This window comes from Xenopus laevis, chromosome 7S, assembly GCF_017654675.1.
Source record: "Xenopus laevis strain J_2021 chromosome 7S, Xenopus_laevis_v10.1, whole genome shotgun sequence".
NCBI classification, from domain to species: Eukaryota; Metazoa; Chordata; class Amphibia; order Anura; family Pipidae; genus Xenopus; species Xenopus laevis.
This window is the reverse complement of record NC_054384.1, coordinates 66,271,491-66,285,339: the sequence shown is the minus strand read 5'-3', so window position 1 is coordinate 66,285,339 and position 13,849 is coordinate 66,271,491. Positions and strand designations below refer to the sequence as shown.

The 13,849-nt window shown below is 40.2% G+C and overlaps 1 pseudogene; it reads left to right on the top strand.

The window, feature by feature from the left end:
• Positions 1–5,729: 5,729 nt before the first annotated feature.
• Positions 5,730–12,398, top strand: LOC121396029 (annotated as a pseudogene).
• The last annotated feature ends 1,451 nt before the right edge of the window (positions 12,399–13,849 follow it).

Sequence of the window (13,849 nt, the reverse complement as noted above, 5' to 3'; positions counted from 1 at the left end):
TTCCCGAAAATTTATTCATAAGAAGTATCCAACGGTATGTTTATCTTCGGCAGATAATAAAACCAAAGGGGTGGCGATTTGTTTTAGAGCAGGCTTGCCAATACAAGTACTCGACACCTACTCTGATACTGAGGGTCGGTACCTATTAATGAATGTTTTGGTTGAGGGGTCCAAATTAACGTTACTTTCTTATTATGCACCGAACACAAACCAGCATCTATTCTTTGAACAATTAGTAGAGATGCTATTAGATAAAGGGCACGGCAAATTTGTGATATGCGGTGATTCTAATGTAGCCATAGATAGCTATTGGGATAAGCAAACTTCCCCAACCCATCTTACTAACACACCCTTACTTAGTAAAAAAATAGCTAATAAGGTTAAATTGTGTATGTCCAAGGCTGGTCTGATAGATACATGGAGAGAGGACCATTTAGGAATTAGAGGTTTTACCCATTATTCTCACCCACATCAGGTATACACGAGGATAGATCATATTTGGATATCTGCTCGTCGTACTAAAATTCAGGTATCCCCGTGGTCTGATCATGACCCAGTAGAGTTAATCTTCTTAAAATGGTCTGGGACGAAATCTAAATTTAGATGGCGTTTAAACGAGTCATTGCTCACTGTTCCAGACGTGGTAGAGGAGGTAGAATCTAACATAAAAAAATATTTTGCTTATAATTTGGGTTCGGTTCCATCAAAATCATTGGTTTGGGAAGCACATAAGTCAGTTATTAGGGGTACTTTAATTAAAATAGGTGCAGCCAGGAAAAAGATTAGAGAAGCAGAGGTACATCGTTTGACTCAGTCCCTCCAGCTACTCACATTGGATCAGGCAGCCAACCCACAATTAGATTTCAGAGCACGTATTCAGACTACTAGGTTGGAGCTAGATTCACTTTTGACCCTACAAGCTGAGAAATCCCTTAAGTGGACACAACAACGCTATTATACTCAAGCGAATAAGCCTACTAAACTATTAGCCACCCGTCTTAGAAATAAGTTAGGTTTTACCCCTATAACCTCGATAAAATTACCTTCGGGACAAATATCAGGTGTTTTAGATACTATAGTTAGAGAATTTGCTTCCTATTATAAGAATTTATATGCGGAGCCCTTTCACCCTTCAGAGTCCTTGATAAATAATTTTTTTTACTAATTTAAACCTTCCGGGCCTTACTGAAGAACAAAAGCAACGGTTAGAGGCTGATATAATACCTGATGAGGTTAAAATAGCAATGAAGACTTTGAAAATGTCTAAAGCCCCAGGCCCGGATGGATTATCTGCCCTTTATTATAAAGATTTTTCTATAGTATTGATCCCTCATCTGGTAGATATGTTTAATAACTTATTTAAAGGGGGCTAACATTTCTCCAATCCCTAAACCGGATGTAGACAATTCAGAGTGCAAACACTTTAGACCTATCTCAGTTCTAAATTTAGATGTCAAAATATTGGCTAAAATCCTAGCTAGTAGGCTGGCTGTTCTGTTACCATCTATGATCCATAGGGATCAGGTAGGGTTCATCAATGGTAGGCAGTCATCAGACGCAACCAGGAGATTAATTTTACTTAATCTGATTGCCAGGAAACAACAACAACAGGCTATGATCCTTAAACTTGATTTTCAGAAAGCGTGTGATTCCATTCTTTGGCCCTATTTGTATAATATTCTAGGGAAATGGGGCTTTGGAACTAATTTTATCACATGGATTTCGGCGTTGTATACTAATCCTATAGCTAGAGTTAACGTGGGTTCTTGTTCCTCAGACCCCTTTCCAATCGCAAGGGGCACATGCCAAGGGTGTCCTATGTCGCCCCTATTGTTTGACTTGGCGCTTGAGCCACTCGCGATTGCAATTAGGGAAAACCTTAACATTTCCGGTTTAAAAGTTCATAATAATGAACATAAACTTTGTATGTTTGCCGATGATGTAACCCTATTTATAACAAGACCTGTGACTACTTTGCCAAATTTATATAATACGTTACTGCAATTTTCTCACATCTCGGGACTATCTATTAACCCCGCTAAGACAGCGGCATTTAATTTAGGCCTATATCCAGATACTGTTAAATTGTTGGCTTTAAACTTTCAGTTTCAATGGAAGGAAAATTCTCTTCCAATATTGGGAATCAATTTAACGAAAAATTATGACTCTCTATATCAGGTCAATTACCCTCCGCTGTACCGTAAACTGAGCAAACTGTTGGAAGATTGGGGAAAATATCATATTTCGTGGATAGGCCGTATCTGGGCCATAAAAATGAATATTCTCCCGAAGCTTTTATATTATTTTAGAGTATTGCCTATTCCAATTCTGCGCCAAGATCTAATGAAACTGGAAACTAAAATGTTCCAGTTTGTCTGGAATAAGGGTATCCCAAGGGTTAATAAGAATGTGCTGTACCGTTCTACACTGCAAGGAGGTTTAGGTTTTCCTAATTGTTGGAATTATTATAAGGCCGCACAATTGTCACAAATACCAGTAATGCATAATACGGAATTGCCCCCGATGTGGGTTGACTTAGAATATTTTTACACGTTTCCATATGTAACATCTTCCTGTCTTTGGATCCCTAGGGGGATGAGATCCAAACGATGTAGTGAATGTTTTGGTACTTCTCTTACAGTATGGGATGGGATAGCGTCCATATATCATCAGCGTTCGGATTACACTCCTGCTGCTCCAATTTTGGGTAACCCCTTATTCCCCCCAGGGATTTCTCACTTACAGTTTAAATGGTGGGCCAATAGGGGGTTTACTTCGGTTTCCTCTTTGTTGACCCCTAGAGGAGCGTACTCGTTAGACGCTTTGATCGAAAACTTTTCTTTACCTCAAACTGAATATTATCGAGCTCTCCAACTCACACATTTTGTTTCAAAGTGTTGGACCTCCACGACTTCTCAAGAGAAGATACCCTCCTTTTTTGAAAGGTGGTGTAGAAATGGGGCTTCCCCTAGGGGCGCAATTTCAATTCTGTATAGACTACTTAACACGCCTGATCATTTGATTGATCTATCTTATATAAAAACGTGGGAAACAGATTTGGGAAAAAACCTATCTGAAAACGACTGGTTAAGCATTTGGCAAAATTTGAAGAGTTGCTCAATAAACACGGTGGTTTTAGAATCAGGATACAAGGTGTTGTTTCGGTGGTACCTCACTCCAGCCAGGTTAGCCAAAATTTATCCAGGGGCGAAGGATAATTGCTTTAGGGGTTGTTCAGCTAAGGGGTTGATGGTTCATGTTTGGTGGTCCTGTCCCAAAGTAGTACGTTTCTGGATTCGTATCTTTCATTTAATTTTTTCAATTTTACGTATTAATTTAAGGAGGGATCCATTTGTGGCCCTATTGGGCGCTGTTCCTGATTCGGTTTCTAAGACCCAGAAGAAACTGATAAATCATATTTTTTCAGCTGCTCGTCAGGTTATAGCAAAATCCTGGAAGTCCCCATATATTAATTATAATTTGGTAAAGGTTAAGCTAGATTGGATATTTTGTAATGAAAAATTGACGAGTGTACTCAACGATCAACACCTCAACTTTTTAAAGGAATGGCAGCCTTGGTTGGAGTATCGATATCAGGGGGGCTTCCCACAACATCTTGTATCCTTGTAAAATGATGGTGTTCTTTATATGTATACATTTATTTCTTGGTATAACGATAATAGAACGCGGGTTGCAATGAGACATGACAGGAGACATTTACAGAAGTTGTTTGTTTTGTTTTATTTCCTTTTCTTTTTGTTTAATTATGTTTACTTTCCAGTGGTACATAATATGATATCAATACCAGTGTTGCATTGTATTCCTTGCTATACTGTATAAGTGAAGATATATAATTGTGTATACGAAATGGATACCTAGTTTAAACTATGTAATTGTTTACAGATTGTAATGTATGGAATGCATGCAATGCACGATCTTGTCCTTTTTTTTTATTTTTGTTTTTTGAAAAGAAATAAAAATTATTGATCAAAAAAAAATATGACATTTCTAGCCAAATCAATTCGTAGAGTTTAGTTTTGAATTGTGCTTAGCACAGGAGAAAACACAACCTAGAATTGTTTTATTGTATCCCTTTGTATAGCAAATATAGAAAAAAAAGAGTTGTCCCTGCTGTGCCAAATTCAATTTACAGCTCTGTTGGTAACCATGATATCCAGTGATCTCAGGCCACATCCCCTAACTTATAAGGCCATGTCCCCGGTTGCCTTCTTGACTGAACACATGAGCAACATCTATTGCAAACTGGAAAGGATTGTAACCAGCTAGCGTGAGACAACAGCAGTTTAGGCAAAACTAAGGGCCATGGCAAACTGAAGATTTGATTAAATCTCCTAAAAATACTTTCCCTCCAACAATATTATAAATTGTGGGTAGCAAAATGTGTTGTTTTGTTCTCCCACAATAGAGCAGATTTATCACAGATAACTAATGTCCCTGTCTGCCATCAGCGTAAAGCCATCATGGATATATATGCCAATGGAAGCAAGTATGAAGGTAACACATTCAGGGGAACTGTATCCAGAAGCTGATTTTTGTAAAGTGATAGAAAATTTGATTCTAAACCATGCCTTCCAACATTTGAAAATCAGGAAGAGGGACAAAGTTATTTTTTGAGCACACTCATTTTGTGGCCACACCTCCTAAATACCATGTCAATTACAAAAATTAGCAGGTTTGGGAAGTCATTTCTGACAAAGACATTTCTGGGGGTTTTAGGGTCATGTTTTATGTTATTACAGTTTGGCTAATGAAGGTGAAATTGCCCTTTAAGATGTGAGTCTCATGTCTCCCGGGAGACCTGCTTATCTTAAATATATGAGCTTGATAAAGGGCTGGAATAGCCCGAAATGTCGCTCTGCTAATGGCATGAATAAATAATCATTGATTCACATATCGGCGTGCTGCTGGAATGATTGCTTTACAGTGGAGTTTTTCCTTGGGCAGAGAGGAACACAGCTGTGCACCCGACGCTGCAAAAGGCGATCTAGTGTAAGTGTGGCACCTTATTGATTTGATTTGATCTGCTTATCTTAAATCGTTACTATTGTATCTTTGCTTATCTGAAATAGTTACAAATGTATCTAAGTGCAGCTGCTGAGTTTTCTGGGCCCTCTGCCAAAAAGCATCTTTTTTAAATTAAGTTTCAGAAACTTTATTTCATTTTCTGGCATCAGTGCAGAAGGTCAAAGAGAAACTTCAGACATTTTATTAAAAATCTGGGACTGTAGGCTGTTCTAAGCTCCTATCTCATATCATATGTATTAATTGGAAAAAAATTGCAAGCTTTATATAACTTAAATTACTACTAGACACTAGAGTATATATCTCTGTGAACATTTTCTGCACCTCTAGTACAAACCCCTGAAACAGTAGCTGTCCCCCCACAAAGGAGCCTGGGGAAACAGGGGGTACAGGACCACAGGGTCTGCTGCAATGTATTTCCCCTCACTAGAGCAATAAAGTCTTCCATCTACTGCAGGTAAGTCTGTTGGCAGTGATCTGCCAATAGTGATTATAATCTGGTAGTGTTCTTTAGGTAGCACTAAGGATATGAGAAGTATTACTAAACAAGTTAGTCTCAATCTGTATCTCTCAATAATCCTTGTTTGGGCAAAACAGTCTACATTCTTCTACCTGAGGAGGAATCAAGAATATTGTTATTTTTTTTGTTTACATTTCATTATTCCACCTATTTTCAGAAAGTATCCGCATCTTGTTTAGCAAAAAAAATATTTTATTGTTTCATCATTATTATATATTGATCTCAGTACATTTCCCTTTCTGCTTCCACTAAGCATAGTCTTATTCCTCTCCTGCTTTTACCATTCATTCCTACTGTTTTTCCCCATAGGATGATACCATTGCTCCATCTTATATCTCTGATCACCCTAATACCATGCTCCAGTTCAATAGAGGATAACAAGATTCTTCTTGCTGTGGAACACCAGGGATTCCAGGTATACCTGGGACACATGGTAATGCTGGATTACCTGGTAGGGATGGAAGAGATGAAAAAGCTGTGTCCCCTGGCACAAGTGAATCTAAAGGTGATCCTGGAGAACTAGGTAATATTAACTATTTGATTAGATATTGGCACATATTTGTGCTCAAGGGAGTGACAAAGTCAAATGGAAGGCAAATAGGACAGGATTTGAAAAGAAAGATAACCGGTAAAAAACAGCAACAAACTTGTGCTCTCACAGTACCTGCATTTCTTTGTGGGTCAGTGTCCCAAATACCAGACAGAGTTTTCTATTGCAGGATGGAAACAGGCTGAATAGGAAGGCTAATCATTTCAAAAAACATATAAAACTTCAACTTTGAATGTATACAGAATGGAGCTTGTAAACCTTTCCCATTTAAGAGGCAGTCAGTGATGTTATATATATGATATCAACGTTACATTGACTATTATATCCATGAAGCAGAGATGTTACATTTTTTTGTATTCTTCCTGGAAATGTTTGTTGAAAAGGACAAGAGGTCCTCTGCAACACACTGCCCAAGCACTTTGCTATTCTCAACATAAAATAAGGTCTTTAGACTGATTTGTGATGGTAAATGTATTCAAGTGCCAATCACTTTAAAAGTGTCCAAGTTGAAATCCATCAGATTCTTGCCCAAAAGACTCATTGCATGAATTCTGCCACTAGATGGCCTGCTATACTTATTGAAATTACAATTGAGCAATGCACATACTGGTTTGCTACTGTCCAGGATGATCTTATCCAAAATAGTTTGACATTGGTAGTTAGATACTTTTGTTCTAACAAAGTTATGTGTTCATCATGCGTGGGGGGGGAGATATGTGTGCATGAGAGGGACATGCTTGTTACTTGCCTTAGATGTAACCAAACTGTCTATACATCCATCATCTAAGCCATGTTTGGACAGGGAGTCAAAAAAGTCCCTGCCATTTCAAGTACATAGAGGAAACACATAAACTTGGTTAGTTGTTCAAGGGCTTTTTATACTCCCCACCATGCATGCAGGGCCGGATTTACATAGCGGACACCCCTAGGCCTGCTGCCATTCGTCACACCTGTCCCCTCCCCTTCTTTTGTGCACATGCACAGGCCGGGAGCACTGGCGATCGGCACATAAGAAATTTTAAAAACGATTGTATTTCATGATCAGCCCCAGAGCTTCCAGATCAATGTGGGTGTGGTTGGCTTCATGCTGCCCCCTAGAATCCTGCTGCCCTAGGCCCGGGCATTGGTGGCCTTTCCACAAATCCGGGCCTGCATGCATGAAACATATCTTGAAGGTCAACCCTTCAACTACCTGCAAACACATATACTTGCATCTAAGTGTTATGTCTTAGGCTCAGACTTGGATATGTCTTATTTGTCACTTGCTTTCCCTATGGGAGTGGCTCTCATTGTTGTCTTGACAGAGTTTATGAGGTTACCTTTAATCTGTTAAAAGCTTCCAATTCATCAACACATTAGCACTAGGGATGCACCGAAACCACAATTTTGGATTCGGCCGAGTCCTTCACCAAAGATTTTGGAGATTACCGAACCGAATCCAAATCCTAATTTGCATATGCAAATTAGGGATGGGAAGGGGAAAACTTTACTTCTGAATCCTGCTGAAAAAGCCCTAATTAGAACAGAGCACTTGTGTGCTGTCCATACTGTCCATTAACAGCCAAGATGCTTATCACTGTATCTGTCATCAACAGTCGCTTTCATGTTGCAGTGAACTTAAGCAGCTCAATTTATCATCAGTACAGGGTGCATGAAGTTTCTTTCATGAAATGACCTCATGACACATTTAATCCATCCATACTAACATCTTCATTTGACATCAGAGATCCTTGGTTTTGGGACATAGGTCCAGAGGAGCTATATTTCCTTGCAGCTCAAAAAAGACTCTCAGATTGTGGCTCTCATGTTGGAACCTTCAGAAGAGGATGCCAATTCTTGACTATGACCAGAACAAAAAACATTGCCATAGTTGTTAGTGTGGAATAAATGTATGCTCCAAAATATGTCCAATGCCTGATAAGCCTGGACACAATTTTGTAAATCTTGCTTATAGTTTTCTGTTCTTCAGGTTGACCAGAAAACTATTACTGTTATCAGGATACTATCACACTAGGTTGAGACCTAATCATTCTTGGGGGTCCCTAAAGGCACTACTACTTAATTTATAATTTACATTGATCATAAAATACCGGTATATATACTTTTCAGAGAGTTGAGTGGATCATATATAAAAATAGAGGGGCACAGGCCCATAGTAATGTTTAGATTCATCAATTAAACACACTCAAGGTTTGAGAACATAAGTTTGAACTTCTTTCTTCTTTTGTCTTAATAATATTCATGTGAGAATCAGAAGTCAGAGAAATAGGGGCAGATTTACTAAAGGGCGAAGTGACTAACGTTAGCGAAAATCTGCCAGCGTGATGTCATTTCACTAATTCGGCCAATTTACTAACGGGCGCAAGTGTAACTTCGCTAGCGAAGGAGATAGACTATAGCGGTAATTTGCTCCCGAAAATGCGCTCTGGGAAGGGAAGTAACTATGCGAATTCACTAAGATGTGGATTTTACTGAACGTTACCTCTTGCGCTAGATAGGACTTCCTCAAAATATAGTTGAACATTTTTCTAAGTCCCAAAAAACGCTGACAACTTTTAATTTTCAGAGTGATAGGCTGCAAAAGATTGTACATTTTCTAACATTTGGCACATAACCTATACACTGGGATCATGTGTAGGGCAATATAACAATTCTATTTTATTTTATTAAGGTTTCCCAGGCTTGTGTACTATAATTTATTGGCTGCAACATATGTCTATTCAACTTTAAACTTCCCGCCATATGCAAATTAGCCAACGGTAGGGCAACTTCGCTTCGCTTGCCGCAGTAACGCTAGCGCAACTTTGCCAGCGTTCAGCGCCCTGGACGCAACTTCGGATTTTAGTGAATTAAGCGTTGTCCTGCCGAATCTACACCTGTCGAAGTGTTGCGAAGTGTTGCTAGTGCAATTTCGTCGCTTAGTGAATCAGCCCCACAGTTGACTATGATAATCACAATAACCCCATAGCAGATTTACTTAAATGCTACCACCAAAAAGCAATATGACTGATTGCAGACGAATATACAATATACAGTATACAGTAGTGATGTGCGGGCCGACCCGATACCCGCAGGACCCGCGAGACCCACGGGTTCTGGTCGACCTCACAGTGTTCCCCGCGGGTGCCACCTTCAAATGCCGGCATCCGACTTTCCGGGTTCCAGTTTTATACTCTCCCGTCTGCTCGCCCCGCACCTTTTTGTGACATCATTGTGACGGCGGCGGCGGCGCGGTCTATAAAAGGACCCCCGGAAGTGAGGGGCACAGTCTAATTTCTTACTTTTTATTAAAGAGTAAGTTCCCAATGACAAAACGATTAATGAAAATTAAATAGTCATTCAAAGTCACTGAGTCCAGATGCCAGTTTTCTTCATAAAAGTCACACAAGGTTGCAGTCACCTCAGGAAGTAAATTCAATCCTCAGTAATCTTGAACATTTATAAATGTGCAGGGTGTATGGGTGCAGGCCCATAGTAGTTTTTAAAGATCCTTCCAATCTTTATAAACGCTTATTATCCCACAGGAATTTCAGGTGCTTTCCCGGTATGGCCAGTCCTTCTGGTTTACAGGATGAGAAAGGGGTGCAGGGAAAATGTGCTGTGTCCTCCTGCTCTGCATTTAGTGCCAAGCTATCAGAGTCTCACACATCACCCATACCTGGGCAACCTGTTCCCTTTGGAAAAGTTTTAATAAATGAACAGGGGCATTACAAGCCAAAACTGGATGTTTCCACTGTGTTGTACCAGGGCTCTTGTACTTCTCCATCCATGGCACTGTCTTCCGTGGATCACTTCACCTGCAGCCATGGGGTCCACATATAGAGGCAAGGGGGGGCACTGCCCCCCTGGACTTGTACTTCATGCCTATCTTGCCCATGTGCATCTGTAATGGCACAGCCCGGGACCCTGAGGGAGAAGGCACTTACCCCACCACACGATTATCAGTGTCAGACTGGGATAACGGGCCCTCCCAAAAACCTTAGACCAGGGGCCCACTCTCAGTATTATTATTCTTCCTCTCCTCACTCAACAGCTATTCTCCTCGTCTCTTTTCTTTACAATATAATACTATCATCTATTATTCCATCTATTTAGTCTTTTTGTTCTCATAGAAATAAAGAATGACCATGAAATATGCCAAATGTTTAGCAGCATGAGGGCCCACTGATACCTGGGCCCACCGGGAGTTCTCCTGGTATCCCTGTGGGCCAGTCGACACTGACTCTAGGTAATTACACCTGGTGAAAACATTTTTATTATCATACCTCCTTTGTCTTTGTGTTGTCTGTGAAAATGTTATGTGCTGCTCAGACACCATATGACTTTAAGTATTTATATAACGTAAATTATACAGTTTGTCCCAAGCACAGCAAATTTGCTTCATTCAGTAACTGCTTAGACATCCCACTATGCTGCACAATAAAAACTGCCTAGATAGTATCTCAAAATTAGTATATTTCTTTTTTTTAAAAGTTATTGTTTTGAGTTACAAACATGAAGTATAATGTGCAGCACTTTTGAGTAGTTAGGGGCCTCTGAAATGGTGCATTTTGGTGAAGAGAAATACCATAAATATGTCATCTTGGGCATTCCTCTGGCTTACCAGAACTCTGCTGTAATATGTAAGTGTATAGAATCCCTTTTGGTGTACTTATCTAGATGTGCCAGAAAGAATCCAAGTACAGGTATCTCATTCCCGTGCTCTGACATTCACACAATAGGCTTAACTTGTTTGAAAGTGTAGCCACATTAACAATAGATATCACTTGCAAACATAGATCAGAGCTAATGTACTATTCCATGTTTTGAAATAAATACCACAAGCAGTGCTGTTGGTTCCCTCGTAAAGATTTCATGATATTGAATATTTTAAGGTACTAACATTTAATTTCAGATAATTTGTTTCTCTCCTAGGGCTGTATATAAATCCGATGCCCCCTAGGCACCTGACCTAAACACGCCCCCTACACTGTGCGCATGACATCACTTCCACCAACCAATTGCCTGAATGATCCCTTTATCTATAATACCCTCATTCATACTGTATGTCTAAAACTACTGGTCTTGCTGTTATTTAACCACCCACAGCCTCAGTATTACCCTGTTGCGTTATCAGCTTTTTACAGCGGGAATTGTGTAATGCAATTTTAGCTTGTATAACCTTCCTCCATACAGTACAGCTAGCTATGTTCAACCCTGTGTTCATTCCAGGAGTCTGATTCTCAACATCTGTTTTTAAAAACCTCTATAGATTATACCTTCTTACACTAATAAATGGGTGTGATAAAGGCTGGGCAGTGTCAAGTCTATATAAAAAATCCCACCTAATCCAGCTGCAACCCAGTATAATTTGTCTTTGTTATCATCTACTGAAGAGGCTAAATTAGTAGATTCCTCCATAATTTCCTGGGAATTTTAGACAACTAAGGTAAAAGAGCATGAGATGATGATTCTAAAACAGAATTTGGTTGCAGATCTGCATGTAACTGATTTTCTCTCTAAATATTCAATTTCCATGGCTTCCGTAAACCAACAATCAAATTACTTGCTAGAGCCAATAATGGAGAGAGGCGGGCAGCAGAGAGAGATAACTCTTTTGGGAGCGCCATTTTTGGAAATTTGGGTGACTGGTACATCTTTCATGGTCACTTATGACGAACCTAGATAGCATTTCGGTTTTTGTGACACATTTTGTCTGAATTTCTTTTTCTTTTACTTTTTCTCCTCTCTTTTTATTTCTGTGTTAGATAGCTTGATAGTGTTGTTCTGTTTCTGGTTGCTTTTATCGTGGCAATTATTCTTTTATTATTTGAAATGTCACCTGCGTCGTGAGAAACCTATTTTCCTTGACGCGGTGTCAGTATGTGTGACTCATAGTCACGGTTAGCTCATTTCTCCATTTTAATTATTGCAAATAAAACTGAAGTTTGAAAAAAAAAGGATACCGAAGCGTCTAAGCGAAAGGAGAATACCGAAGCGGGGTCAAATCTACCGAGTCTGATACACAATCGAAACTTTGAATCGCTCTAGGAACAGCTAACAAATATGCAACTTGTGTGCTCGTTTTAACCAATTGTACTGGCAACTGGCCAGCGTAAGCAAGGCTTATTTAAGGCCTCCCACTGCTGTAATTGGCCAGTAGGTGATTGCCACTTAACTCCGCACTGCTGGAGAGTCTTTCCTAACATCATCCCCTCTCTTCAGGAGCGTCCTCGGTTCCACAGACTGGACGCTGCTACGGCGTTCCGCGCTTGTGGATGCCGCCCTCTTTGCGTAGCAGGGTAGTGTAAGATATATGAAATTCTGCATACTGTAGACCGGTCAGCGAATGAATAAATTTTCTTAAACATCAGGTCTTGCCCAAGATTTTCTTCTGACGCGTAACCTTCCCAATGAAGCAGGTATTGCAGCTGACCTGAAGATTCTTCGAGTTTAAAAATGGCTGAAACTATAAATTCTACCTGGTCTCCCAATCACCAGGGGAGGGGGAGGTAAGGCAACCTCAGAATGAAAGCGAGTTCGTCTACAAGGTTCAAAAGAGAGACATGGAAGACTGGATCTATCTTGATTGCTTTGAATGTGGGTGGTAACTCAAGACGGTAATGCTACTGGGTTAATTCCGTTGCTGAAATTCGAAGGGTCGCTACGAAAATTTGGGCCCCAACTTAGTTGACGGTAATCTTCAGATGCATATTCTTTAAGACAACCCACACCACATCTCCAACTACAAATGTTGGTTCTAAGGATCTCCTGTTGTCCGCGCGGACTCTCTTGCTTGTTACTGCATGACTTCAAAATCTGAGTGAGTCTGCCTTGTAATGATGCAGCTTTCTCGATTCTGTCTGTAACAGTGGGCAGGAGACGATGCTAACCTGGAATCTGCGGAAGAATTGTGGATGATACCCATTGTTTGCATAAAACAGGGAATGTCTTGTGGAGGAATGGACCGAATTGTTTGCTAGGCAATTCTGCTGGGGTATGTGAGGTATGTGTACCAGTCGTCCTGCCAACAACGGTGACAAAACACGCGCAGATATTGCTCGAGGATCTGATTCGCTTCTCTCTGGTCTGAGCCATGTTGACTGGGGATGGTAAGCTGATGATAGAGAGACTTGGAATTATTAAAATTTTGCAAATTCTTTGCAAAATCTTGGAGGTGAACTGAAGTTCCTCTATCAGAGATGACTGAATTCCGGAGCGCCATGCAACTTGAAAAACCTCTCGCATCACAATTCGACCGTAAAAGACGCTGACGGGACCCCTTTAATGGGTATAAAATGTGCCATTTTCGTCAACCTGTCGATAACTACCAAAAATGGTGTCAAACCCCTTGCGACTGGACGAAGCTTGGACAATAAAGTCTAGCGCGATATATCGCCATGGCCGATTAGGCCACCGGTAATGGTGGTAACGAAGGGCCTGCGGGTGACTTCCTAGAAGTCTTGTTCCTTGCACAGATTGCACAAGACACCAACATAGTCATAATGTCGCAATTGCATCTTAGGCCACCAAAAGTATCTGTTAAGCTTAGGTCTTTGTTTTCTGATCTCCTGATGCCGCTTGCGCCAACATTGAGTCGTCGTGTGTCGGAATAAGGAGAAATAATCCTTTCTCTAAGGTCTGAAGGAAAAACATCACGGTTTCCCATAAAAATAAAATTATCACGACAAACACACTAAAGAAACCATGAATTAGCAAAAGGCGTAGTGTTTTCGGGTCCCTTAGACTGTGGAGTC